The sequence below is a fragment of the Cricetulus griseus genome, chromosome 2 (assembly GCF_003668045.3).
Source record: "Cricetulus griseus strain 17A/GY chromosome 2, alternate assembly CriGri-PICRH-1.0, whole genome shotgun sequence".
In the NCBI taxonomy this organism is placed as follows: Eukaryota; Metazoa; Chordata; class Mammalia; order Rodentia; family Cricetidae; genus Cricetulus; species Cricetulus griseus.
In genome coordinates, this window is record NC_048595.1 from 445779213 (window position 1) to 445803851 (window position 24639).

The 24639-nt window shown below is 35.9% G+C and overlaps 1 long non-coding RNA gene across 1 annotated transcript in view; it reads left to right on the forward strand.

Annotated features, from left to right (window-relative positions):
* Positions 1–1041: 1041 nt before the first annotated feature.
* Positions 1042–24639, forward strand: part of LOC118238262 — a 28765-nt gene continuing 5167 nt past the window's right edge. Inside the window, exon 1 of the long non-coding RNA XR_004768061.1 lies at positions 1042–1193. This is a non-coding gene — a long non-coding RNA (uncharacterized LOC118238262). The remainder of the gene's footprint in view (positions 1194–24639) is intronic.

Sequence of the window (24639 nt, forward strand, 5' to 3'; positions counted from 1 at the left end):
TTCCTACTTATTTCTTCTCCACCCATGCCCTGTGATCCCACTTTTTTCAGGGAGTCTCATCCCCCTCCCTTTCTTTGAGGTACTATGCAATCTTCTCTTGGGGTCTTCCTTGTTTCCTAGCTCCTCTGACAGTGTGGATTGTAGACTGGTAATCCTTTGCTCTATGTCTAAAAATCATATATGAGTGAGTGATACCATGTTTATCTTTTTGTCACAGGGTTACCTCACTCAGGATGGTTTCTTCTACTTCCATCCATTTGCCTGAGAATTTCAAGATTCCATTGTTTTTTTTTTCTTTTCTGCTGAGTAGTACTCCATTGTGTAAATGTACCACATTTTCTCTATCCATTCTTCAGTCGAGGGGCATCTAGGTTGCTTATTAGACTTTTAAAACGATTACTAAGAATCTTTTGATACTGCTTGAGAATATTGGCTCAGAAACACCATGAGAATTTTTTCTATGAGTATTGGTACAGGCTAGATTGAGCTTGTTATGTCATATCTGATGCAATATATAATATAAAATATAAGCCACCTACTGGGGAGCATTCTTAGAAACCACTGTGAGGCAGTGGCAGAAAGAATAGTGAAAAATAACACCAAGTGAGACACTGCCGATCAATTTTTCTTTGAAATCTTGGACTGGGTGTTAGAAAGCATTTCAAAACTGCTCCACTGAGAGATGGCTTGCTTACATTCAGGACCTACACTTTATGTGAATGCTGTTTGTGGCATATTTTTAATTTGTCTGACTAGTTTCATGAACAGGAATGCTTCTAAGTGTCTCTGTGTGGCACTTTAGAGTAGGTGAAAAGATATGAACAAGACCCCAACAGCCTAATTTGCAGGATATAATATATCTGTTTCCTTCACTCCTGTGGGAAACAGAAATACATACTCTTTGAAACCATTTCATGAAACTAAACCGATTTGATATTTCTTTCCTCTTAAGAGAAAATACCATAACAAATCACTCTGTTTTGGTGTGGTGCCCCTTGTGGAATGTGTTTGAGACATCCTGTTAATTATGTGCAGGTGACATGAAGTTCTGCTTAATGTAGAGGCTTTATTAAAATACGGCAAAGAGAATCCAGAACAACGCACATAGTAGACAAGCGCTTTCCTGCGGAGCCCTGTATTGAAGCCCTGCTACTATTTCTGGCTCTGCAATCATTTGAAGCGGATATTAACAGGTATTTGTAAATAAGCCGACTTTCATTTTTCAAACTTGTACAATTTTATTGCTGCAGCAAAAATGCAGGAAGATTTGGGCCTTGCTAGAAAAATATCCCCTTTGTATATGCAGGGCACCTACCAGCTTTCTTGATTCTTGCCAAATCAAAACATTTCAAAATTCTCTTTACATTTTCATCCTCTGTTGTTAGTGAGAGAAAGGAAATCCAGCCTGTCTATCTATTCCTTCTGAGATATGAAAAGTGGCCAAGTTTGGCAAGAAAAGCTTCTCAGCAGGCATTTGTGAATTGCTGGTGAAACTTTAAATAACAGTATTTTATACCTTGGCTCACTGCTTCGGTATTTATAAAAATGAAATGGGGTCTTAAGCTTGGTGAACAAAGCCATAGTTACCTCTTCTGCTTTTGCCTCAGAGTCATTTCTAGGGGAAAAAATCCAGCCTGCCACCATCTGTGGTTCCTTAGCAATATGTAAAAGACGAGTCTGATTATTAACCGAGCAAGCAAGGGTAAGCTGCTTCTCAGAGATTTCAACTCTAACAAGCCCCGATTATGCTGCATGGCTTTCTTATCTTTCCCTGAATTATTCAAACGTTTCATAGTATCAGCTTTTCTCTTCCACAAAAAAAACACAGTGGTGGACTCAGTGTAGCTCAGGTCATACTACAATGGAATTGCACGGTTCTTATGCACAGGCTTCTTCTTCACTGCCCAATTAATTTACTGTTGAACACATCAAACCAGGAAGAAAACAAACACATCCACACAGCGAAATTGATAATGGGTGGCAGTAATTCATCTTCCAGTTATTAAGATTGTAAAACACAGATGGATGTATGGGATTCATTCTTCGGAAACACATTTGCCCTATACTGTTGCTATAACTATGGCTTTCAGTAAACACATACAGAAGTTTTCATTTTTTATTATTTTTTAAATTTAGTTGAAAGATTGCAGACTTATAAATGATTCTTCCATCTCTGTCTTGTTCCATGTGGTGCTTTCCAAGATTGGCTACTTTAAATAAGGGCCATCCCTTGGTCATAAGGTTGTCACTAATGTGAGTTACATCTGAATCTCTCAATCACAAAGATGTAGACATTTCTGGGGGTTGGCTAGGAACATGTCATAGATAGCAGTGATGCAGCTAAAACACGTGTCTATCACACCAGGATGAATGTGTGCTGTCTGTTCCCAAATTGGTTTACCAACTGCCTGAGAACACTAACCTAGGGACAACTCTGTTGCCTAAAGTTAATGACAGGTAATGGGAATAATACCTTGGCTACCAAAGGCTGACAATAGTTTTTATTGTCTTCAAATCTAAAAGCTTATGGGATCTGCATAGGCTCAGAGAAAGCTGGTAGTTGGACCAGGTTCTCACAAAGGCTGATAATGATTCACCCAAAACTCAACCCTTTCACCAGCATTCAGGACACTGCTGTCACAGAGGCCCAGACTTATACCTGTGAGCTCTGGCCTAAACATTGAAGTCTAGTTTGAATTTCTTATAAACCATTTCCAATATTATAATACTGTATTGAAAACTATATTTTAAAAAGTCATTATTGGTTTGCAGCCACATGTGTTTCACCATTATCTGCTGAACATTTTCTCTTCAGGGCTTAAAAAACTATGAGTGCATTTCTTCAAATAAAACCTACCTACTTTGAATATAAGTGTAGCTTACCCTATGATCATATTAACTAGTAAAACCAAATACACACACACACACACACACACACACACACACACACACACACACACACACACACACAGAGCTTTTGTTTGCTTTCATAACAAATTGTTTCAAACATCTCCTACATTATGGGCTTCATTTTGTCATAAATAAAAAATCACAGTGATCTCATTAGCCATATGAACTAATTTACTAGTACCTAGTAACTTTGGCACAGAAATTCAAATTTAGCATGGTAGGGTACTAGATTATTTCCCATATGCAGAAAGATTGGCATCCATATTTGATGTTTATTTTTCCACTTGAGAGCGAATAAGATTTCAGGAAATCTGTAGAGATATATTATTTAAAGCCAGGTCATTTCTCAACACAAGCACATATGTATCAAATTGCACAGCAGTTAAAATACATTACAATTACTTTAGTCAAATACCATTAAGCTTTCATTAATCTAAAGATCTATGATCAAACCACAATGCCCTTGGCAGAAGACAGAGTGAAATAGGTCCTTGGGTTCTTGATAAGCTTGGTTGCCCTCCATGAGTGCTGAGAAATGGAAGAGTATTGAGTTCTGGGGGGAAATCATTGACAAGGTTATCATTTATAACTTGGCCTGAATCAAGGAAAGGGATTTCTTTATTGACAATCAAACCTTTGCTTTGTTAATGCTGGGTTATTGGCATCCCATTCTCAGGTATATCTTTATAAGAATTAAAAAAATCTTGAAATATTAGCATACCCATACTCATTGAAACATTATTTACAGTAGTCAAGTAGTGGAGTCAATCCATACATCTACAGATATTGGGATTCTTGGATGATATTGTTGTGTTTTTAATTTCCTGAAGAATCTCTCCTACTGTTTTCTAATAGTTATATTACTTTATAATATTATTAACTGTGCTTGAGTAATTTATTTTGCCTACATTACAAGCTACGCTTGCCATTTTTAATTTGCTGAACAAAGCCTTTCTAACAGGGGTGTAAATGATTTTGTCCCACATTTTCTATTTCATAAGTAGTTTCTCCAACATTTTTATACCACTCTTTAGCAATCAGCTACATTTGTTATGTATTCCCCCTTAGGTTCTATTTCTCCACTCTGTGTTCAATCCTGCTCAAAAGCATTCAGGACTGTATTCCTCAGAACACTATTCCAGTCTGGGTAATGTGAGGTTTGCTTTTTGATGTTTGGAAATTAAATCAGGAAATTAAAATGACTCAACGTGAATGAGGTTTGTTCCTGTGGTGAGAAGAAATTGTTATAAATATAAAAATCTCTTCCATGAAATAAAAAGAGAGTAAATCGTTGAGAACCAGTACTTAGAAGTAATTGTGTTTAATCAACATGTGAAACATCTTAAACATATTGTAGCTGAATTTATTAAGAGAAGACAGCCAGTTGCATGTATATTTGACAAATGTGAGGATATGAGTAACACTCCATTTGATATTAATGTCACATTGTCTTTATACATTAGAGTATTATTCAGACAGTAAGAAGAATGAAATTGCCATCAAAAAGATGGTTCTGTTAAGAGCAGGCACTATTTCTCTGAGAGCACTTGACTCTGATCCTCAGCAACCATGTCTGGTAGCTTACAACGGTCTATAACTAGCTACAGAGGGACCCCACCACCATCGCTTCTGCAGGCACCTGTGTTCAACTGCACATACTTCCCCACATATGCACAACCTAAAATGGGAGTAAATAAAAAAGAATGAAATCATGGCACTTGCAGGAAAATAGAATTGATGCTCATATGTTAAGTGAAATAAGCCAGACCCCCAAAATGCAATTATTTTATACTTTTTTCTTATGCAAGAATAAACAGCATTAGATGGGAAGAAGACCAGTGTGAGGGAAGAGTTAAATAAGTGTGGTTAAAATGGGCAAATACAATGAAATATCTTCTGTACATATACATACATACATAAACATATATGTATACATACATACATATATGAAAATGGAACACGAAATCCATTGTTTCATAAAATGCATATAAACCAAAAGGGTGCAGTAGTTAAAACATGGAGATTTGAGAGTTATCAAATAATGGTTCACAGAGGAATATTTATGTAAATAACTATGTGTATTCTCAGCATCCTTTACTTACTATGTGTCTTTTGTCAGATTCACTAAGCAACACAAGGTGGCCAAGTTATCCTACCTCAGTCTCCTCTGTTCTGTGGCTGCACATGTATGTGGCACCATACCCAGAATAAATTCCCACTTTCCCAGGAAAGATCATTAGGATTTTATGTAGGTATACTATTTTCACCTTTTAGTACAGATTTTATTTCATTTTTGACACTTCTTGACAAGTGAGATAGGTCAGTAGATGCTGGCAGGAGGTGGGCTTTAAAAATTAAGGCCAGAGATAGTGAGGTATCTCGGTTATAGAGCACTTGCTTATATAAGGTGCTGAATTTGATCCACAGCAACACACACGCACGCACGCACGCACGCACGCACGCACGCACGCACGCACGCACGCGCACACACACACACACACACACCTTTGGGAAAATGTCAGGGTCAGCTGTAGGGGGTTAATGACAAGTGTTTCCACCAAACCCCTGAGCATGAACTTATCAGGGTTTCTGAAGGATATTGATAGACTGTAGTATAGAAGCATCAAAACTCAAAACAGAGCTGGGCGTTGGTGGTGCACGCCTTTAATCCCAGCACTCGGGAGGCATAGGCAGGCCAGCCTGGTCTTGAGAGCAAGTGTCAGGATAGGCTCCAAAGCTACACAGAAAAACCCTGTCTCAAAAAACAAAACAAAACAAAAAAAAAAACAACTACAAAAAATCAAAACAGGCCAAGGATACTTTCATCCCTGTAAAAAACAGAATGGCAAGTTTGAAGCAAAAAATATGAGTCATAATGTTGTTAGTTCTACAACTAAGAGAATTTGATTTAGAAATTGTTTGGGGTAATGGTTGAGAAAGAACATAACACTTTTACCTGAGCATTCTGGGTCTGTGACTCAGGCAGATTGCATTCTGGGAAGATAAGGGGACTCAAAGTATTAGAAAGGTAAGATCAACCTTCATCTTTTTTTCTTTTTCCAAGAGTAGGGCAGGGTCTTACCAGGTATCCCTAGGTCTGTTTCACTGCCCTCAGCTCCCAGATCACTTTCACATTCTTGATCCTAGATGGTTCTTTGACAAATCATATTGCTTTGGTTTGATACTGGAATGTAGTAATTGATATAGTTATAAAATTGAAATGTTGAGTCATGAAAGACAAGGATAAGGTCATGAAACATGGCAGTAACTCTAAACATAGACTATTTTGTCATTTTTATCTAGGTGACCTAGCGATGGAAGGGAAAGTCTGCTTTTCTCCTTTCACAGAACATTTCAAAAACAAAACATAAGAAAAAAACATAAGAGAAAGTAATTTCTTTAAGCCAGACTACATTAATCTAACCACACTCTGTCCTGGGAGAGCAAACATTAATGTAGGTAGACACATTGAAGCAGTAAAGGGTGCTTAGGTACGTCATGCTGTTAATGTAATGCTATGGTGTGAGTAAATAGTAGCTGATTGTCTCAGTAGAGACGTTTTGAACACTTTTTGCAGCGTGAGCTGATATAAACACACAGCTATTTATGAACAGCTGCCTCATTAGAAAAGTGCTGACTTTCCCTATAACATATTGATGCTGATTAGAGGGTAGACACCAACTCGCTGCATACTGCAGTCTAGGAGGTTTGTCCTTAGGAATATTTTTACACCCCCAGGAAGCTTAATGAGGGATTCAGCTGTTAATACAGACTCTGCTTCAGACTTTCTAATTTTTCCCCTCAAGACTATAGATTTCAGAGGAATAAAATTTGAATCTGTTTTCTAGGATGGATTTCACAGCAAGAAATGTTGTTAATTACAAATGCACATTTTGAAAAGGCGTTTTCAAAATATCACTTTCTCTATTCTACACATGAATTCATTGTGCCAGGCAATGTGCATATGTATATGATATGTGTGGTACACATTTAATATGTGTTTTTAATAGACCAAAGCAGGAAAATAATGCTTTAAAAAGATAGTAATAATTGTTAAGTATCCAATGATAGACAGTACGCAAGTATGTTATACTTTTATCTGGAAGGTGGATGACTTCCTAGAGGAGGGAGCACAAAGATGTAAAGCATGTGCAAAGCAGCCAAATAGACAAGAAAGGGACATCTTTTCCAGAAGTGCATGTGGGCCTGATGTCCCATCCCCACAGAAGCAGTATAAGCATGGACAACTTGCAATAATTCAACATGGTTGGAATAAGGACTTAGGGGGATAGAAAGATTGGAACTGAAGCTGGAGATGCATGGTGCTAGCTGTTCATCAAAGGCGTTCTGTTTTTGACTTATGAGGGTCTCATCCTATAATTAGTGGCAAGCCATCAATTGCTTTAAAGCAGAGTGGTCCTGGGGTGGCAAATCACTTCCAGGAAAGATCTGGGGTGAATAACAGAAAGCAAGCTTGGACCTGGGAAGCAAAAGCCCATGAGTGTGGTGAGGGAATGTTTTCATACCAGCAGCAGGAAAAATATAATTTTAAACAGAAAGTAATTTCAGAGATAGCAAGATAGAGGAAAGTATTAGCATGGATAAATTCCCAATGACAAACATCTAGCTTGTTGTGAAAGAAGAAAAAAACAGTGCTGGAAGCATAATTGCTAAGAATATTCGAATTTAGATTTGCATATTAAAAAACATCGAGAATTAAGATGCCAGCACGAGATACCATAAAGAGTGAAGTCAGAAGAGCCCAATAAACATACAATCCTTCTGACATCTGTGGAGCTTTCCTTTCATATGGTGCCCACTCATTTGCTCTCATGTTATTTGCATCCTAGGGTATGTATGCTTGAGCATCTTACTAGTTGTCCATTTATGCTTTCTAGAACTTATTTCTGTGGATAGATTTCTTCATTAGCTTTTAAGTTTCCCTGACATGGAAAGTATAATAGTCAGTGAAGAGTATGGGATTTATAACTGACAAGTAATAAAGCCTCTTAATAAAAATTTCATCTTTGAATCATATAATATATGATAAGAATTTTATATGCCTTTCTCTAACTGAATACTAAATTCTAGTTTTTTAGAGCAGGTGATAGGTGCTTATATATTAGATGTCTTATATAATCAAACACTGATTTACCTGCCTTTGTTTTGAACATGTAAAATAGGAACACTTAAATATTGTCTAAAAAGTAGAATTTTGAAGTACAAATTAAATTAAATGGATGTCTAGCATGCACAAAGTACTGAGTTTGAACTATAGCACCACATGAACAAAATATGGGGTAAGAGTAGAATTTTGCATAAATGCAAAACTAATAAAGACTGTTTAGGAGTTTGAAAACTCTTTAATAACATGAAATAAATTTTATGGTGTTTCAGTATTTCTGTTTTATTATCATTTGACTCATCCAGCTCCTTCAGTCCTTCTCCAGGATCCATCCTGGTGAGTTGGCTTTCACCCTTTCCTTCCACACACTCTCCCCAACCCACCATATCTAGCCTGGGTCCCACATCCAGTGACCAGGCCTATTCTCACCACCACTGACTTCAATGCAACAACATCCAGGCTTCCACCAGGACCCACCATGACTGTTGACTAACCTATAGGCCCCATAATACATCACATCCCACCTTTGCACCCAGCCAGAATGAATGTCAGGTTCAGTTTCTTACTGTGGTGGTTGGTTGGAGTAGAGCAATTATTACAAAATATCAAGGACAGAGTGCCTGTTTCCTTGACTTTTGTTTTGTCAGACTATGCTTTCTTTGGAACATAAAAAAAAAACTTGCAATTTATCTTGCCATTTTATTCAGTACCCAGTCTCTAATACAAATGGCAAAACTAGCAGCCAAGAACTCAGTGTCACCTCAGTCTTTGGTTTCTAGGCCTCTTGGCTGGTCTACATTCTTTGCTGTGGAGTCTTTTGTTTCCTTAACAGATAATGAGTAGGCCTTTATTAGTACTTAGCAGGGAAAATAAGTCTGCATTATCTTCTAGAGTTAGAAGCCCTAGCTAGTTTTAAAATATTAAACAAAAAAAGTAAATAAATTCAGTAACTTGACATAAGAACTCATGATATAGACAGTAGTAAAATGATGAAAATAGACAATACATAACCATGACAAACAATAACCATGTCTTAAAAACAACCATATATCTATATCAAGAATAATAATATTAAGGAAAATAATTTTTCAACAGTAAAGAGATTGTTCACTCAAATTTTATTTAGGTGGGAAGATACAATAATTTAAAGTACTTATTATTTTCTAAAATGTACAATATAAATGGTAAACTAAAAATAGAATAAGCATATCCATCATATATGCAGTTCTATATAGCCTTTATGCTATTAGATCAACCTAACAATAATAATGTAAAAAAATTGAATAGCACCATTAATGCCAACCTAAAACACATTTAGAACTCAATGTTCATGCTGTTTATGGAACATACATTATTTTTGAGCACATGTGGAATGTTTTTAAACACTATCTCTCCACTCTTGTGGAGTGGGCCTTAAGTCAAGCCAGATATTGGTTGGTTATTCCTACAAGCTTTGTGCCACCGTTTCACTAGCATATCTTGAAGACAGGATACCTGTTAGGATGAGTTTTCTGGCCTGGCTGGCCCTGCAGCCCTTGAGCCCCAAATAAACACACAGACACTATATTAATTATGAAACTGTTGGCTGTTGGCTTGGGCTTCTTATTGGCTATCTCTGACTTAATTATTAACCCATTTCTATTAATCTAAGTATTTCCATGTGGTCTTATCTTACCAGAGAAAGAGTCCAGACCTGTTACTTTTCTTGTGTCCTACATGGTGACTGACTCTGCCTACATTTCCCAGAATCCTCCTCATCTCCTAGTCTCACCTATCTTGTTGCCCTATTGGCCAACAGAGTTTTATTCATCAGCCAATAAGATAAATATACAGAAGACCATTCCCCATCAGATACCACTGTAGATCAAAGGGTTTGTGGCTGTTTGTGTTTACTTTTTTCTTTTGGTAGCATGCAGAGGGCCTTCCTATACCAAAAACACTAGAATGCAGCAGCTTGACTCCTAGTCCACAACCCCTATCCATTCATAACTTACCTATTTCACTTCCTTTTCCTAAGGAGGTCCATCTATTCCTCTTCTTCAGTACCTCGATCTATACCTAACCTCTGTGACTGGATGAATTGTATCTTGGTTATCATTGACTTAGTAACACATATCCACATATAAGCAACACAGACCATAACTGTTTGTCTGGGTCTGGGATACCTCACTTAGGATGAATTTTCCTAGTTCTTCAAAGATACTTCTAAATTTTCTGAAACTATTTTTCTTTGGATTTAAAGTGTCTTTGGTTTTGAAGGATCTTTGGGAAAGCCCTGGGACTGGTAAAGAATGCAAAAAAGAGAGCTATGTCTGATGCATTTCTGAGCTCAGGAATGCCTTTTAAACTTTTTCATGAATAAGTGGATAATTTTACAATTAGTAGTATCAAGAAAGAACATGCAGTAAAGCATAGTTATGAAGTGTGTTTTCTTACAAATACCTTTAAGTGTTAACTTACTATTAAAATCCAATACTTCTAAAGACTTCAATTTATCTTTTTTTTCTAATTTAATGACAGTATCACTTAGGTGTTGACTTTGAGACTTTGACACACCTTGATATACTTTGTGACACATACACACATGTGATATACTTTGACACATTTATTTTTCCTTCAAAATATAACTGATGCATTGGACCATGTACTTCACTGAGAGTTGAGATTGGTTAAATAATGGGTTAACTAATAGTTTGGGCACATGAACTAATAAATGAGAGTCATGATTACCAGAGAGAGAAAAAACAAGGAAGGGAGGTGTGTACATATAGTTGCCCATCTCCTGAAAAATCAAATGTTTTTCTTTTGAAAAGTCAAGCACCATCATTCAGGAAGATAAGAGAAATTTCTTTAATTTGATATGTCACATGTACAGAACAAAGGAAGTCATTTTCCCTTGATGTGATGATGTTCCCAGAGCGAGAAGTCAGATTCCCAATTCAGCTTCTCTGAAATGTTGGTCCAGAGTTATAGCTGTCAGCTCCTTGATGGGTAGCATCACCAGCCCTTCAGTCTGTGTCAGCCCCCTGCACAGCAAGGAGATTTAAGCATAAATTGTAATCTGGAGGGTGGATGGTAGATTGGACCTTAAAGCAGTTCATGTATAACAAATTGTTATCCCTGGATGAAAAATGAGGTCATGAAGATTTAAATGTGGCAAGAAAGAAGAAGGTGATGTCTGCTCAGGAAAGATACTTAGTGTGAATCCATCTGTGGTAATAGATTAATTGCCTTCATTAACAAAGATGTATATCTCACACCAACTATCAATAAATGGTTCAGATTTACTCTGGAGTGGTTGGTCTGTTGGTACGGAAGGTAAGACCCATTTTAAACAGAAAAAAATCAAAGTATCTACTAAACATCTCTCTAAAATTTGCTCTAATTTAAAAGAGGTCTGTAATAAAGTATAAATACCTATCAAGTAGAGAAGTAAGGATCAGAAGAGAGATGCTTTAATCAACCTCATTACACTTAATCAATCATTTTTATAAGACTCTATAGTCCAAAGGTAGATGGATACAGAGGAGTGGGTGGGGTGGCATCTAGAGGAAAGAAACGAAGCTGACTTTGCTTGCATTTTAGTCAGACTTTAAGAGAACTCGAGTTCTTCAATCATGTAATTCATTCTATCCCATCTTACCTCAGAGCTTTCACACTTTTGTATCCAATGTATGACCCCTAATCTTCCTGATTCCATTATTATATCCTTAACGTCACTGACTTATACTAGAAAAATACTTCGATGCCAAAATATGGATCCTTAAACAAATTTCCATCTCCCTTTAATGGATGTCAGAACAAGCGGTATTTAATTTAAAAAAGATTGAGTCCCGCACCTTGTAATGCTAAACATTTCAAACTTACTTCAGTAGAGTGAGCCGGGTAAATGGCACCAGGTTGTCTTTGGTATCTGTGCTGATCCTAATATCTTGTTTCTTATAAATGCTTGCGTTGTCTATCCCAACTGAAGCACAGACTGTGTTCAACAACAGAGAAACGGTTCTTTTTAGTCTTTGGAGTATTACCACACAATAAGAAAAGAGGAATAAAGTGTCATGTTAAATTTGGGCTGAAGGTTCTGCTATTTATTCCTTCATTAGTTCATTCATTTATTCAGAAATACTCATTGGACATTCATTATGTCTAAGCAAGGCACAGGTTGAGAAGCATTTCTCAACCTGTGGGTCCTGACCTCTTTGGGGGATGACTGACCTTTTCAGAGGTGTCACCTAAGATCATCAGAATACATACATATTTATATTATGTTTCATAAAAGTAGCAAATTTACAGTTATGAAGTAGCAATGAAAATAATTTTATGGCTGGGGGTCTCCACACCATCATGAACTGTGTTAAAGGATCACAACGTTAGGAACGTTGATAACTGCTGGTATACATGAATGTGTTTGCAGCAAATGATTAAATGTTCACTAAGCATTAGTATAAAGGTTAAATTCATTAGATAGTAAAGCACTTCAAAATAATTCAAACACTTTAGTTCTTTGGTGTATTGTTATTCTTATTCCTCATATAGAGAAAATAAGGCTTATTAATACTATTATACATGTAGTCATAAACCAGTAAACAGAAAACTCCAGCCTTCACAGTGGACACTCTGATCTCTAGTTTTGTTTTACTGGGTATACTGGGAAGACCAACCAAACAGCAAACAAAAACAGAAACCTGAAAGGGACTCCCTCCTTGACCAATGTTTACTCTGATGCTGAATCCTCTTCTCCACCAGGCCTTGCATATGCAGTGCCGATTGCCAAGCGCTCAATTGCCCATTGACTCATTACCTTGACTTTGAGCCGTAAGCCATCTACTGTACTTACTGTACGTGGAGCAGAGTTCAGTCTCTGCAATAATCTTATATAAAATTTCTTCCTTTTAAAATTCCATCTGGCACAACAACTTTTCTTTGACAAAAGACCAGAACAGAATTTCTAAACAAAGAATGCAGGCCAGGGTGAATTGTTCAGGAATTTATCATCAAACACTGAAATACAGACTGAAAGCTGAGTAGTACAATACAGCCCAGGAGGTAGATTCTGTAGATGGTTTGGTGTTGCAGAAATAAAGCTGATGTTATCTAGTCTTCTGTGGAGCCTGTATGAGACTCCAAAATATTAATTTTCCATTAGATTGTTATAATTACTTTCACTTAACTGAATTTCATGTTTAATCAGAAATAGTTTAGACATCATAATATAAAACATAATATAAAACATAATATCCTTAGTAAGGATAACTAATTTGAGTAGAACTATTAACTCTATTTCTAAGTTTCTGAAGAACTTTGATTTCCTTTCCAGGTTGACTCAATAAACAATGGGAAATTAAGTAAATAAAATAATTATAATAGAGTAAGTTAGTGGTATTTCTTTTTATTGAAAACAGTATTTTTTCACAAGGTATGTTCTGATCATGGTTTCCCTCTCCCACTCTCCCAAATCCTCTCCTCTTGGCCACCTATATAAATCAACACCCTTTAATTTCTCATTAGAAAAGAAACAGTCATGTAAAAGAATAAAAATAGTAAAATAAAATAATATAAAACAAAAACAGACTGGAATAGGACAAAACAAACATGAAAAGGAGAAAAAAATCAAAAGAAACACATACAGACACTGAGACAGACACATTCTCACACATAGAAAGCCCATAAAAACAAAATCAGAAACTACCATAGATAAGCAAAAGATCAATAAAGTTGAAAGAAGCAAAGGAGAATAAAAGAGAGCAAGAAAGAGAGAGAAATTTCCCAGAAAAAAAGCATTGTAAGTCAAAAAATTGATTCATACACACTGTATAAACTTTTTTCCTTTTATAGAAATTCAGTTGATATGGGGATAGTTGATCTGACAACCGTGACCAAGACATCTGGCACTACATAGAAAGGATAGAGAGATTCTGCAACCTATGGAGCATTTCCTTCTCCTTCACCCTGATGATAGCCTGCTGCTTAATGCTTCAGAGCAGACAGATCTTTGTGCAGTATCCAGAAGCAGATAATGAGTGCATCACCATTTCTCTCCTCATAAGCCTATTAACTTCTAGAAAAGAAAGCTTGGTGTCTGAAACATAGTACATACCATTTCCATATACATCACTGTGGTAGTTACACTTTTGTTGCAGTTACAAAAACACCTGACATAAACAGTTTAAGGGAAGAAAGATTTATTTTTGTTTATGGTTTTAGTCTGTGTTTATTGGGTTTCAAGTGTTTGGGCAGATCATCACCATGTAAAAGCTTGGGGCATAGGAGCTTCTTTATCTCTCTCTGTATGGGAAAGATCGAGTATGATGTGATGATGATGATGATGAGGAGGAGGAGGAGGAGGAGGAGGAGGAGGCAGAGGAAAGGGAGAAGAAAGAGGAAGGGGAGAAGAAGAAGAGAGGAGAAGAGAGAAGAGAGGGGACAGGTGGACACTGCACAAGGTCCACCAATTCCTAGGTACTGCTATTGTGTAGTTCTCTATGCTTTGACTCCTCAAGTTCCTAGAACCTCTCCAAAGACAGCCACCAGGTGTGCTCTAGTCATCCAAAACATGATCCTTTGGGTACACCTCACATTTAAGACTAACTTCTTAATCCAGTTATTACTCTGTATATTTCACGTAGTTTACAAGCAATTACAAAATCAGGATCAGCATCTGTGTGCATCCCTGCTTACACTGTGCTCAAATGGCTTTCATATTGAAGAGCAAAAGTGCCCATTACCTTTGTTGATCAACTGCGAAGACTAACACTTGAATTGTTCTCCTCACTCATTAAAGTTTAATTGACTTGTTGCTTGGCAAATACAACAAGCTTTCTAATCACACCCTGAACTGTCAATAGTGGAATGTTTTTCCCATTGAACTGTCACATTCCACATGACAATATGGTACATAAAGGGGGTGCAATAACTTTATATGTGATTCTAAAGCTTAACAAATATGTCTTTGTTATAAAGTCATGTTTCATGCATTTACATTTGTTGATGAGAATATTTTCATTTTCCAATGTGCCTTTAGTACTTTCTTGTCAATCAGTGACTTCTCTAAGATATTCTGAGCTGAAAAGGTAAATTGTTAAAGGAGAGCCATCCAGTAACTGGGATGTAGTCTTTCTTCCATCTTCTGTTCTATGTGTTTTCATCCATATATGCAATTTTTATTTAATGATAAATTGTGCTTATGGTTTTTTGGAAATGATTTTGTATATCTGAAACCTTTTATTTAGCTGGGAAGAAATATCCATGTAAAATATACACTGTAGAATTGTAATAGTCAAGATTTACTTCAATAAACATTAATGTGAGAGGTTTATAACTTTGGTAAAAGCTCCATCTACTATGACTATTATATTCATGTATTTTTGTGTTATTTCAAGTACATTTGCTACTGGAATTCATGCTATGAAAGTGAAACATACTTTAATTAAGAGACATCTGAAAAACTCATGGGACAAACACATTTTAATAATGAAGTAAATAAGTACTTTACCCTACTTTTCCAAAGTAGTAAACTTAAAAATAGAAACAAGTGATTTTTCTTATCTTATGACTAATAAGAGTCACAAATAAAGTCCAACTAAGTCATTTTGAAGTTAATCTACTAAATCATCCTGAATATATGGTAACTTTATTAGGTCAGGAAACCATTTGATTCTCTTAAATTTCCCATGTGCTAAACAGTGCTTAACTCATATCATGGGATTTTTTAATGACTTAAATGTTAATATTTATCATTTTGACATAGTATAATTGATATAGGCATAAAATAATTGTTATGATTTGTCAAACTATTTCAAACACAAAGTCTGTTTATCAAAATTTATATTGCTACAACCTTTGTTAATACACTGTTTTTTTGTTTTTGTTTCTGTATTTCCAGACACTGTGAAGATTATTTGAGGATATTAAATTAAATCTTTAATTCTAGAATTTGCAAGGCAGAGAGGAGTGGATCTCTGTGAGTTTCAGGCCAGATAGAGCTACATAATAAGAGAGAGAGCTCATCTAAAAAAGGGGGGATGGAGAGGTTGGTGTAAAACTTTCTAATAACTCAGTTGCTCACTCCGAATGCCTTCTGCCTATTTTTAAATTCTCTCTTGTTAAATGCAATTTTTGTCAATTTATTTATCTTTAAAATATATTTTGGACATGAGTCAATCAGTCACACATTGGGATACTTTCATCAAGCTCATTGTCTTTTACCCCATCAGTGTCAACTTTCATTAGCGAAAGCCCATCACTGAATTGGATTCCTATTTGTCCACTGAACTTTTGTACTGCACTTCCTTTGTGTTGCATTTAAGAAAACACTGCTTGGTTCAAGTTGTGTTTATATTTATTTCTCCTACATCTGCTTCCCAAACTTGGTGATTTTGTTTGTCACCCAGTTAGATCTTCAAGCTGCCTATGGTTTTTATGGCTGGTGTAAGTAGAGATGAAAATATGGTTTTGTTTTCTCTATGGACACGCACATGACCCAGTGTCACTTAACCGAAAACAATCTAATTTTATTTTATATCCTTTCTTCAAAGCACATATCATTTCCATTTTATACAATACTCCTTTCTGAGCAGCTTCCTTGATTCTTTTATTTTCAACCATATTTGACTGAAAACCAATTTATCCCAGTTTTAAGGAATGAATATAGACATGTGAGTCTTGCAAGAATGCTGTAAATTTTGAATGGACCTTTGTAGAGGAGATGCAATGCTATATAATAATTAGATACCAATATTAGATCATATTGTCAACACACAAGCAGATGTAAAGTTGGTAGAATCATGTGGTGAGCAGAGACAAATAGCATCATCTTCATCCTCGTTCTTGTCTGCCTTCCTGCTATGCAGCCTGGAAGTGTAAAAATTAAAGAAACCAACCCCAAACCTTTGTGTATAATTCTTACAGTTTATCAATTAGCCAAGCGGCAGAAGATTGGAGAGACTAAAATCAACAGAGCATGTCCTCCTGTAGTATTCTTGAGAACCAATATGGAACAATTCAATTTTTCTGTAATACTGTGCAATGTCATTTTCATTGGTGGACTTTAAACAGGATGGCTGATAACTGAATCATTGACCGAGGGGATATTCTTAGTTTTCATCTTTTTAATCCTGTTATAAAATAGGATACACACTTTTGACCTTATTTCATAGTTCATTCTGGGTTAATCTACAGACTTGATCTGAAGCATACCTTTTAATATTTCTAACATTTGGATAAGAAACTTTGTTTCCAGGTTTCTCAGTACAGGAAAAGCTAGAGCAAACTGTTTTTCCCCTACACTGTTCTGTAGAAGTATGGATGAACTCAGGGGCAGGGGATTGTCTGTGTCTAACAAATTACCACAATAGCTAGCAGAGTTGCATTACTCACAACTCTGGAGGCAGGGAAGTGAAGGATTTGTTGTTTCCTGAGAACCTGCTTAGGGTTCATAGACTTTCATCTTCTACCTGTGTCCCCCACACCATAGTTGGTGTGGGGAAGTACTTTGGGATCTCTGCTACAGAAATACTAATCCAATTCATGAGGAATCATTCTGCCTATTAACTTACCAAAGGCCCTTTATCCAGATAACACAGTTCTGAAAATCATGTTTTCACATATGAACTTAAGGAGATGGCATAAATAGTCTATGACAATCTCCTTCAGTCTCTCCCAAAATGAAAAGATGTACTCTATTTTCTTTGTGAGCCCTGTTAGAACTTCCGGATTTGCCCAGTTAGTGTAAAGTATTGTATGCAACACAAAACCTTTTAGTCTCTCATTATCCAATTCTACAGCCACTTACAGTTTTCTTTAGGCATTTGCTACAGTTGAACTCTCACTCTCAATACCAGGCTTTACCTTTGTCTATTACCTTTGTCTATTCAGCTTACTGTAACAAATTGCCTGTTGTGAATGGTTGAACTAAGAAAATGGCTTCTCTTAATGCTACAGTCCATGATGTCTTAGATTAAAGTATTTCATGAGGGATGACTTCGAATCTCAGGATTACATAATCTTCTTTCATCTTTATGTGACATAAGGACTGAGGGTGCCCTCTGACATATTCATTAAGGTGACAATCACATCTATATGGGTTCTTCCTTCATGACCCAGTCAATGTTCAAACACCTTACTTCAAAGTGCTATCACACCGGGGATTAGATTTCATCCTATGAATTGGGGACATACACACTCATTTCAAATCGAAAATAAAATTGTAAACTTAAATAGTTGACTCCAGAATTGAATCCTAATGCTCAAAACACTTACTGCAGTAGGGAAGGTGTAGGTCTCATAAATAACTGAAATTTATCAGGCTTTTATGGGCCAACATTCCAGCTGTGTTGGTAAAAGAGATGTTAGCACTGAAGCACAAATGCTATTAGAATAATAAAATTGTTGAAGACTTTGGTGACATTGCACATCTTTCATTCATTAATTGTCAAATTTATTCATGCATTTGCCAATTGTTCTCCACTGTCTGTAATTATCAGATCAAAGTTATTACATAGTGAATTATTTCAGAATTCTAAACTTAATCCATCTTACCTGGGGCAGCTTTATTGATTAAAATTTACCATTTTAATATTAACTTATGTATTTGTTACTTTTTATTTATCTTGTTTTTAATATGCAATCTCATATAGCCCAGGCTGACCTTGAGTTCATTATGTTGCTGAGGAGGTCCTTGAATTTCTGATTCTCCTGCTTTTACCTCCAAAGTGCAAGGACTATAGACACCACACTCAACACTAATTTTAATATTCATGAAAGAGATGATACTTAGAGGAAAGAAAGATAATATTGATTCTCTCTCCATTGCTGTTATTCATAGCCCATCTAAGTAAATAATAGATCTGGGTGCTTTGTATAATAAATCATTGGAGCTAAAAGAGGATGGTTCATGTCGAAGCAAAGGTAATATCTATGCCAAAAGTATAGATAGGGTAAAAGATACATGACTACAAGAGTGAACTTCAATCTCTTGAAAAACCAAGGTTTTTATGTTATCTAGATTTTTATTACTAAGAAATAGCAAAATTGTAGACTAAATGGAAGAAGGATTTTCCAAATATAAATTATAAGAAATAATTTTGAGATTAGACTGCAAAACTGTTAAAATGTATTTGATAGTAAAATTGTATTAAAATTTAATATATAATAAAAATTTAAAGAATAAGAAGATAACATCTAAGCAAACACATTTCTCTACTTGAAGAATAATGAAGAATAATAGTAGATACATTAAATGATTAAAATATAGTATGGGGCATTTTTATTTTCCACTTCCAGATTATGTTAATCATTTAAAAATAAAAGCTCAATAAATATAGCTTTTAAAATTACTGAATTATATTATGATCAGAAATTTGATGAAATATGAGCTATTGCTTTTTCATAAGATAACATCATTTTGCTGACAATGATTTATATGAAAATAAATGTTTTCCTAATATAAAACAGATAAAGTTGGGACAAAGAATGAACACATTTATTAGCTTTAAACTTCACACTATCATGTGTGCTTTCAAGATACTTTTCCTGAGAACCTATTGTATTAGGAAAATTAAATGCAATGCTGTGAATATGAAGATGTATAGGATGCAATAACGTGAAGACATATGCACCATATTTGCACTATCAAGTCTGACTCACATGTCCCACACTGAATAGGGTAGAACAATTAAACATTTGACAATATGCAATGTTATGCCATCATGCTCTTATGGAGCCAATATTAAATACCATGGCTTATTATGGTTTGCTTGTTTCCGTCCTATCTCCTTCGCTCTTAAGCATGGGCACTTTAACTGCATAGAAATCATTGCCCTAGAGGTACTTTCCTGAGAAGTAAATCAAAGCTTTACATTCTGCACTTGCCTGTAAAATGCTGTGCTTCCAGGGTTTTCAGTACCAGGGAAGTATGGAATAGTTTGGCCAACTTTGCTCTTACTCGAAACACTGGGTTGGAATGACCTTATCTGCTGGGATAAGGCTTTGTTGATTCTCATTCACTTTAGGAAAGAGTGAGCCACTGGCAACTTCTATATTATCATGTTAGAAGTGGAGGAGACCAAGTGTGGGAGCACATTGTCTTTCGTTTTCCTTCCTCTTTTTAATCAAGTGTAAGAGTGAGTGCTTTTCTTTTATTGATTCATAAAACTATTCACCCAATGTCACTTTTGATCATTTTTGTCAGCACAATAACTAATCTCTTACCCATTATCAGTCACTCTCAGCTACCATCCTCAGCCTCTGGAAACCATTAATCAACCTTCTGGGTCTATGAGTTTGCCAATTGTAGGGATGCAATATGTACATAATCATAAAATATGTTTATCAGTCATGTTTTATTCTTTTTCTCCTTTTTGATAATAATGCCTGGTCATCCCTTAAATCACAGGAATACAAATAGCATTATATGTATTAATAAGATTATATCTATATATTTAGAAATAAGTAGAAATATGTGTGCATACACAAATATTTAAGAAAATATGACAGAGATCATGAATTTGAGAGGGAAGGGGAGGCTATGGGAGGGATTGGAGGGAGGAAAGGGAAATAGAAAAAACAATGTAATTATATTTTAATTTTAAAAAGTAGAAAAGCCATTTTACTTTTTTGTACTTTTTACTACAGATTTGCAACGGCTAATCTTGGTTTTCAACTTGACCACATCTGGCATTAAGTAAATCCTAAGCATCTGGGTATACCTGTGAGGGACTTTTCTTGGTTGTATTACTTGAGGTGGGAGATCCATCCTCAATCTGGATCATTTGAGGTCAGAAGATCCTCCCTAAATCTGGGTCACACCTTCTGGGGGCAACTACAGTAGAAGAACATGGAAGACAAAAAAGCCTTTACTATTTGCCTGTTTGCCCTCACTTTCACAGGCTCTCCTGTTTCCAGTGTCATCTTCTCACTTGTGTTGAAATCTACTTCTTTAGGGTTCTAATGTGAACTGAAAACTGACAGCTCTCTAGGTCTTCCCTGGGACTCCAGCCAAAGACTGGAACTACTGAGACATAAATCTCATGGAGTGAACAACTACCAGATCCTTGGTCTTTCTATCAAAGGACAGTCATTATTGAACTACTAGAATCTCAGCCCATAAGCCACTCTAGTGAATCCCATATAAATTCTAGTTTGTTCTATCAGTTTGTTCCTGTAGAGAACCCTTGTAAAGGGAAGGTCAGCCAGAGCAGGGTTGGTTATTTAGGATTGTCTAGCTTGAATGATTTCCACGGATTTTAACCCTGAGAGACTTCTCTAGTTGCCATTCGCTTGGGTGATTAAGGCAGAAAAATATTATCTGCTGTGTATAATAAGGTCAGATGAAATAAGGAGAGCTCTGGGTTCCATAGTTCTCACCTATAGGTCATGTTACTTACCCTGGAACTGTCATCTTCAAGAATGGATCAGGCAGTCTTTGAACATCTGGAATGATTCTCAAAATGTCGAAACACCAATGCATTGAAAATTTAAGAGTCTTTTATAATATACTCCTTCGTCAGGGAAGTCCTCTCAAATTGGTAAAGTATCTTTTGGCTTTGTACAGTCTGTTGGAATTTTAGCATTCCACCATACAACTGTTTCGATATGGGCCCTTCTCTGTGTTTCTAATCTCTTTCTGCACTCTTGGCCATAGGGATTCTAGCAGTTTAGCTTCATCTTCTGTGTTCTTTTTCCTCCATAGCTTCTAGCAACCACCTTCACCCAGCTTTATATCTACTGTATAAGTTCTAGGGTTCTTGTCAAGCCATTAATACTTGGTGATAGAATTCTGGTATATTTTGGTAAACTTCTCAATCAATAAAACTCAGAGTACATTCCCACGAACATTCTACCGTGACTATCAGTATCTGGTATTCAGATCCTGAAGCTATTTTATCATTACACCCTGCATTTCACTCAAGCTGTGCTGTACTGGAATTTAATCTGTGTTATTGATTACAGTGTTAGGGAAAGATGGACTTCTAAGGGGCTGGCCTCTTTTGAAACCTCTACTTATTTTTAAAGAGGAGAGTTATAGCATTTTAATAGAGTTGGATGAGTGACTAAGATTTCAAGTTCCAGAACTGTGTTTAGCTGCAATCCTGACTTTAGTAAGCGGTCCCACTTTCCTATTATAGACTTGACCATCGTTTAAGAAAGCTCATAGGACTGAGGAATATCACTGATAATGCTACTCTGCTGTGATTGAGTCCATAGTCCGTTTCTCTGGTCAGTGTATCTTTCAAATACAAAAGATCAAGGTTTAACCTAGATGCTGTCAAGGAGTTCCACTGAAGCCTGCCTTATGTGTGGGCTGATGAGCAATCATCTTAAACTTGTAATTGCATCTCTTCACAAACCAGCGGAGACCAGCAGCACACATGTTTGAAATTGATTGGTTAAAATATAATGTACATATGTTTCTAATATAGTTCAAGGTATTGTACCTATACAGCTCATTTATCAGTGTAGTACAAATTTTTAGTCCTGGAAATTATCATTATCAATTGTATAAGATAATAAGGGAATATAGGTTAGTAATTAGTCACCTATTACAATCAAACTTGCAGTCATGTTAGGTATGTTTTCAAAGTCAAGCAGATACAGTTTAGAAAGACAAGTCACCTTCAAACACTTCAGAGATCTACAGAATATGGCATTTAAAATGTATTAATAACATAGGTATTTTTTATGACAATGAGACACATCTTCTCTTGGAAGCAGCAATCTACTTCAGAGAAGACAATGGGCATTGAAGGAACTACAAAGAAGATGATGGGCATTGAAGAAACTCTACATGGAGCTTACTTTCTTTGTGACAAAAGTAAACCACTGGACAAGAAAGTGCCCTTGCCTTGACTGCTGACAGTATGCTGTCCAAAATGGACAAACTGGACACCAAAGAGAGTAACTGCAAAACCTTGCCAAGACCAGGAGGGAAAGTCCTTCAAAATTCTGCTTCACAGAAAAGTCTGTGAGAGATGCTAGGCCTATAGGCTGAAAATGGATGTCCCAACGTTGCAGAGGAACCTTGGGTAACTGTCCAGGCAGCCAGTTTTATTTATTTTATTATTTTATTTATTTATTTTAATCATTTCTCACACTCTTTGGAAGTTGCATGTTCTCACTTCTGCTTACTCAGTTAATTATATTTCCTTCTTTGGTTTCTGAGGGAGTTGAAGACTTCTTAGTATAGTTATAATTTTCATCATTTACCAGACTCAGAAAAGAAACTCACTAAAGTTGTGTAAACTGTAAAAGTTTGAAAGACTTTAAAATATAATTTAATAATGCAAATTAGAATAGAAAGTAAATTAGGTACAAGACTTTGGACTCATCAAGATATGATAGATAATGAAATATTTTCTCTGAATTTGTCAAATGCAAATCAACTAGATATTTTCTCAGAATTTGTCAAAAGCAAAAGGACTAGATATTTTCTTTGAATTTGTCAAATGCAAATGGACTAGACATAATTGATGAACTTATTGCCTGTATATATTGTATATATTTATTATATACAGTTTTTCTTATTGTATTAGACAAAAGGGGGAATTGTAGTGATATATTATTTATGATTTATTAAAGCTTCCCTGAGGATTCAGAAAGCACTTGTTTAGATATGGGTAAAGATTTTCCTGATTGTCGGCCATTGAGATTGACATCAGCTGGATTCCAGAGACCTGTGGAGCATTTGGGATTCAAATCTTGCGAGGCCATGAATCTCCTTGTGTGCTTTGTTACATGTTTGTGCTTTCAGAGGCACACATTTGTTGCATTTTATTCAGTATAACATTTTCAATTATTTTTACATCAATTTTATTGCAATCTCTGAAGCTGAATGTTTTTATTACATAGCAGACATTGATTGTAGTAATAACTGTGACTCAGGTACTTAGTGTCTCAGAATTATGTGATTGGCTGTAACTGGTCAGTCATTGTAGTTCTTCCCATCCCTCTGAGCAATATTATAAGCAAAAATTAGAGTATTAAAATACTAAAAACCATCACACATTTTCTGTGAAGTTTGGTGAAATAGCAAACTCAGAGAGAGGCCACTAGAGACATCACATTTTCCAGACACTGACCCCATGTGCCTCCCTAGGTCACCTCACTACTAGTGTTGATCTTTGCATAAATATTAAAATACCTCAAAAATGTTAATCACGATGTGGACATTATAAATTTTATAAGCCTTTATCTTTTCTGAAAAATGAATAATCTTGGGTGAACAATAATTATTTATAGTTATCTCTCTCTGTATGCTATTTTTATCTGTCTTACTCCAAGTATCATAGTCATCCTTGACCTTAATTCAGACTCTTACAGATGCTTATCTGCCTCATGCAACTTACTGACTAGGAAAGATAATAGAAGTAAAGGTGGCTTCTGGGTTAAGATTCTTCTGGAAAAATATTAACAGACAAAATTAAAATGGACAATCTTGTGCTCTGTTAGTTGGGCTTGCAACACACAGGATTCCAAACAGATAAAAATGAAAAATGTATGGGATATAATCGAAAAGAATATGTATAGTATAAATGTATACTCAAAACGTTCATGTATATAAATACATATGTGTGTGTGTGTGTGTGTGTGTGTGTGTGTGTGTGTGTGTG